The following is a 6,079-nucleotide window of genomic DNA, read 5'->3' as shown; positions in this document are numbered from 1 at the left end:
AAAGGTTGGAAAACGGTGTTTCAAATAAATGGGCCTAGAAAACAAGCAGGGGTTGCTATCCTAATATCTGACAAGGCAGACTTCAGTCCAACGTTAGTCAAGAAAGATAAGGAAGGTCACTTTATATTGATTAAGGGCACACTCCAACAGAAAGACATTACAATCCTAAATATATATGCACCTAACATGAGGGATCCCAAATTCATCAAACACTATTAGAAGTAAGGTCACAGATAACACCAAACACAGTGGTGGTGGGTGACTTATACACCCATTCTCATCAATTGACAGATCATCCCCAGAAAAAAAAAAAAAAAAAAACAGAGATGCATCTGGACTAAATGAGGTCATAGAAGGAAAGGACCAAACAGATATATAAAGGACATTTCATCCAAAGGCTGCAGAATATACATTTTTCAGCAGCACATGGAACATTCTCTAAGATAGACCATATATTAGGACACAAAGCAAATCTTAACAAATTCAGGAAAATTGAAAAAATTCCTTGCATTCTATCTGACCACAATGGAATTAAACTACAAATCAATAGCAAGAAAGGCTGTAAGGCATACAAAAAGTCATGGAAACTAAACAATACACTACAAAATGATGAATGGGTTAATGAAGAAATCATGAAGGAAATCAAAAAATTTATACAGTCAAAGGATAATGAGAACATAACATACCAAAATCTCTGGGACACAATGAAGGCAGTTCTAAGACGCAAATTTATAGCTTTAAGCACCTATATTAAGAAATTAGAAAGGTCACAGTAAATGACCTAATGCTTAACCTTAAAGCCTTGGAAAAAGAAGAACAAGGCAAACCAAACATCAGATGGGAAGAAATAATAAAGATTAGGGCACAAATTAATAAAATACAAACAAAACAAACAATCCAAAGAATTAATGAAAAAAGATTTGGTTCTTTGAAAGGATAAACAAGATTGATAACCCCTTAGCAAATCTGACCAAAAGAGAGAGAGAAGAGACAGAATTTAACAAAATTAGAAATGAAAAAGGTAGCATCACAACAGATGCCAGAGAAATTCAAAAAATCATAGGGACATACTATAAAAGCATATACTCCACAAAGTATGAAAATCTTAAAGAAATGGATGATTTCCTTGATTTATATGACCTACCTAAATTAAATCAAGATGATTAATCACTTAATTAGACCTATAACAAGCATGGAGATCTGAACAGCTATCAAAAATCTCCCAACTAAAAAAAGCCCAGGCCCAGATGGATTCACTGCTGAATTTTACCAGACCTTCAAGAAAGAGCTAACACCATTGCTTCTTAAGCTTTTCCATAAAATAGCAAAAGAAGGAATTCTACCAAACTCCCTCTATGAATCCATAATCACCCTGATACCAAAACCATGCAAAGATAGAACAAAAAAAGAAAATTATAGATCAATCTCCCTCATGAACATAGATGCAAAAATTCTCAGTAAAATATTGGCAAACAGAATACAAGAATATATCAGAAAGATCATTCATCCTGACCAAGTATGCTTTATCCAACAGATGCATGGATGGTTCAACATATGCAAATCTATACATGTAATACATTATATAAATGGATTGAAGGACAAAAAATCACATGATCACAATAGATGCAGAGAAAGCATTTGACAAAATCAAACATCCCTTCATGATAAAAGTCCTACAGAGACTGGGAATAGAACGAACATATCTCAATATAATAAAGGCTATTTATGACAAACCTACAGCCAACATATTACTAAATGGGGAAAATCTGGAAGCTTTTCCACTAAAACCAGGAACAAGACAAGGGTGTCCACTGTCTCCACTTGTATTTAACATACATCTGGAAGTCTTAGCCATAGTAATAAGGCAAGAGACACACATAAAAGGGATACAAATTAGAAAGGAAGAGATCAAGTTATCATTATTTGCAGATGACATGATTCTATACATAAAGGACCCTAAAGACTCTACTAGCAAACTGTTAAAGCTGATCAAAACCTACAGCCATGTAGCAGGATACAAAATAAATACACAGAAATCAGTAGCCTTCATATATGCTAACAACAAACACACAGAGAATGAAATCAGAAAATCACTCCCATTCACAGCTGCATCAAAAAAAATAATAAAGTACCTTGGAATAAACCTAACCAAGGAAGTAAAGAATTTCTACAATGAGAACTTTAAAACACTCATGTGAGAAATTGCAGAAGACATTAGGAAGCGGAAAAACAACCTTTGTTTCTGGATTGGAAGAATCAATATTGTGAAAATGGCAATCTTACCAAAACCAATCTACACATTTAATGCAATCCCCATCAAAATTCCAAAGGGATTCTTCATGGAAATAGGAAAAATAATCCAAAAATTCATTTGGTATTGATCACAAAAAAACCCTGGAATATCTAAAATAATACTGAGCAACAAAATTAAGGCTGGTGGTATCACCATACCTGATTTTAACCTATACTACAGAGCCATAGTAACAAAAACAGTGTGGTGTTGGCACAAAAACAGGCATGTAGATCAATAGAACAGAATAGAAGACCCAGATATAAGTCCAGGTAGCTATAGCCACCAGATATTCGATAAAAATGCCAAAAATACTCATTGGAGCAAAGAGAGCCTCTTTAGCAAATGGTGTTGGGAAAACTGGATATGTATCTGTAGAAAGATGAAAATAGATTCTTCTCTCTCTCCATACACAAGAATTAAGTCCAAATGGATTAAAGACCTTAACATCAGAACTGAAACTCTGAAACTGCTAGAGGAAAAAGTAGGGGAAACCCTTCAACATATTGGCATTGGCAAAGACTTTCTGAATACAACCCCAATTGCTCAGACATAAAATCACAGATTAACCACTGGGAACTAATGTAATTACAAAGGTTTTGCACTGCAAAGGACACTGTGAATAAAGCAAAGAGGCAACCTACAGAATGGGAAAAAATCTTCACCAGCAATATATCTGATAGAGGATTAATATCTAGGATATACAAAGAACTCAAATGGTTAAATAATAAGAAATCAAACAAGCCAATGAAAAAAAAAATGGGCTATGGAGCTAAATAGAGAATTCTCAAAGGTTGAAATATGAATGGCATATAAGCATCTAAAAATATGTTCTACCTCACTAGTCATCAGGGAAATGCAGATTAAAACTACATTGAGATTCCATTTCACTCCTGTCAGATTGGCCACCATCATGAAAACAAAGGATCATAAATGTTGGCGGGGTTGTGGAAAAAGAGGAACCCTTCTACACTGTTGGTGGGAATGCAATGTGGTACAGCCATTGTGGAAATCAGTGTGGAGGTTCCTAAAACAGCTAAAGATTGATCTACCATATGACCCAGCTATAGCACTCCTAGGCATATATCCTAAGGAATCATCTCATTTCCTTAGTAGCATGTTTATTGCTGCTCAATTTATAATAGCTGGGAAATGGAACCAGCCTAGATGTCCCTCAACTGATGAGTGGATAATGAAGATATGGCACATTTATACAATGGAGTCCTACTCAGCGTTAAAGAAAAATGAAATTATGAAATTTGCATTAAAATAGATGGATCTGGAAAGGATTATACTAAGTGAGGTAACCCAGGCTCAGAAAGCCAAATGTTCATCAAATGTTCTCTCTCATATGTGGATCCTAGCTACAGATGATTGGGCCTCTGTGTGAGAAGGAAAAAACTCAGTAGCAGGGGCCAGTAAGTTAAAAAGGAGATAAAAAGGGAAGAGAAAGGAAGGGAGGAGGGTACTTAATAGGCTGGTATTGTGTATATGTAAGTAGAATGATTGAGATGAGAGAAGATATGATGGAGAATGGAATTTCAAAGGGGAAAGTGGGGGGAGGTAGGGTATTACCATGGGATATTTTTAATAATCATGGAAAATGTTAATAAAAACTGAGAAAATAAATAAATAAATATGCAGTGTCAGGGGGTTAGAAAGATGGTTCAGCAGTTACAGGTGCTTGCTCCACAAGCCTACTGATAGGACCTCAAATCTCCAACTCCTACATAAAGCCATACACAAAAGGGGTGCACTCATCTCTAATCCCAATAGTAATGAGAGGTAGAGAAAGGAGAATTCTCTTAGACCAACTACACTGGCTTTCCTGGTAGCAAAAGTAACAAGAGGTCCTACCTCAAAAAAAAAAAAAAAAGGTCTGGACAATGAGCTATTGATCACAGAGACCTACAAGGTCCTCAAAACAAGACAGACTTCTGTCAAAGCACTTGATTATTCACCTGAGTTTAATCATAAGACCCTACTGCTGAAGACACTATTTGCTATCTGCATGGAACATGAAGAGATCTGGCTGGAATCCTGAAGAGACCCAGACCCCCAGACAGTTAGCCTGTCTAGTGCTGGAATTGCTACATGAGCTACTGAGGGAAAGTGGCCAACACCTGTCTGAGCAACCTGGGGTCTAAGCTACTCAGAAGCTAACACCCTGATGTGCTGTACACACAAGTGCAATAGTGGCACACAGCCTTAGTGGGTAACCAATAGCTTTCTCATTGGCTAAGAGATCCACTCAGTGGAAAGGAACACATATCTGGACCTGGGAAACAGGTCATAATCATATTAGGACAATTATTTTTCTCTCCAATATCAAGCTCCCACTAATCTTGGGCTAAAAGAGGGACTACACCATCACATTCGCTCTAAGTTAATAACACAAATACCATTTAACCTGCGCTGACTTCAGTCTCTGTTGGAAAATCTCCTTCTCTTTTTCAGATGAAAGGGAGACCGGTGGAGATAAACTACCCATCGCACTTCAGCCTGGCCCCAGCTGAAACCACAGAGGAATTGGGGAGATAAGCATGAATGTTGCTTCCATGGTGAACCTAATAATCAGTGCTAGGGTGAAAGAGATAGACACTGAGGACACTCAACACCTACTGAAGTAGAGGTCCAGAGGCTGCTAAGAGCCCATCACTGAAGTAGATTTAAAACACACTCAACATGGCTCAGGGAATTTTCAGGAAAGGGGGTAAAAAGATTGTGAGAACCACAAGTTGGGACATCATGGCCAGAGACATTGCCTCTCCCAAATAATTTATTGCTGTTTACACAACCCATGACCCACCATCCCCACAGGGATAACCTGTGACCCCAATGAGGAGGGAACCTTCAGAGGGCAGGGATGAGGAAAAGTACAGTACCAACATGTGATGTTTCCATAATAAGTGTGTCCATAACTAATTAAAAATGGAAGAGGAGAGGCCCAACATTCTGAGGTTGCCTCTGACCTCCACACTTGCTCAGTGGCAAGCACATGATCATGCATACATGTACATGCATAGGCATATGCCCCCATATACACACACTAATAATAAAATAAAATAAATAACTTAAAATGCAGTTTCTATGCCTTTAAACCTTATATCCAGAACAATGTGTAATCATGGTTTTATAATATGAAGTAGTATTTCTTATAAAGATATACTTAAACCAAGTCCTGTCAAGTAAAATCAAAAAGCATGTATGATGAATCCACACAATGTGAAAGATCCTGTACAAAAAATATCTAGTAAATCACAGGCTCAATAAAATATTGGAGATTCACCAGGCGTGGTGGCCTTTAATCCCAGCACTCAGGAGGCAGAGGTACAAGGGTTGCTGAGAGTTCGAGGCCACCCTGAGACTCCATAGTGAATTCCAGGTCAGCCTGGGCTAGAGTGAGACCCTACCTCGAAAAACCAATATATATATTTATTTATTATATATTTATATAATATATTTATTTATTTATATTATATATTATTATATATTTATTATATATTTATATTATATATATAAATCTGAGACTTAAGATAGGAAGGAAAAGTTAAAAAATTAAAATTATTAGCAAAACAACCACCTAAGCATGTAAAATTCATGTTTCAGAAAAGGCCTTGAGGGATGCAAAGCTCAAACAGCCACTGCACAAACTCCACAGTCTGCCTCTTCACACTGCCCGATAGGATAGGATGACCAGCCATGCTTTTCCCTGCAGAGGAAGTGCAGCTTCTCAGGAAAGAGGAGAGCTGCATGAAAATGGGCACCTGGCATTTTCCGAGCTGCTCT

Source organism: Jaculus jaculus, chromosome 9, assembly GCF_020740685.1.
Source record: "Jaculus jaculus isolate mJacJac1 chromosome 9, mJacJac1.mat.Y.cur, whole genome shotgun sequence".
Lineage (NCBI taxonomy): Eukaryota > Metazoa > Chordata > Mammalia > Rodentia > Dipodidae > Jaculus > Jaculus jaculus.
This window is presented reverse-complemented; position numbering follows the sequence as displayed.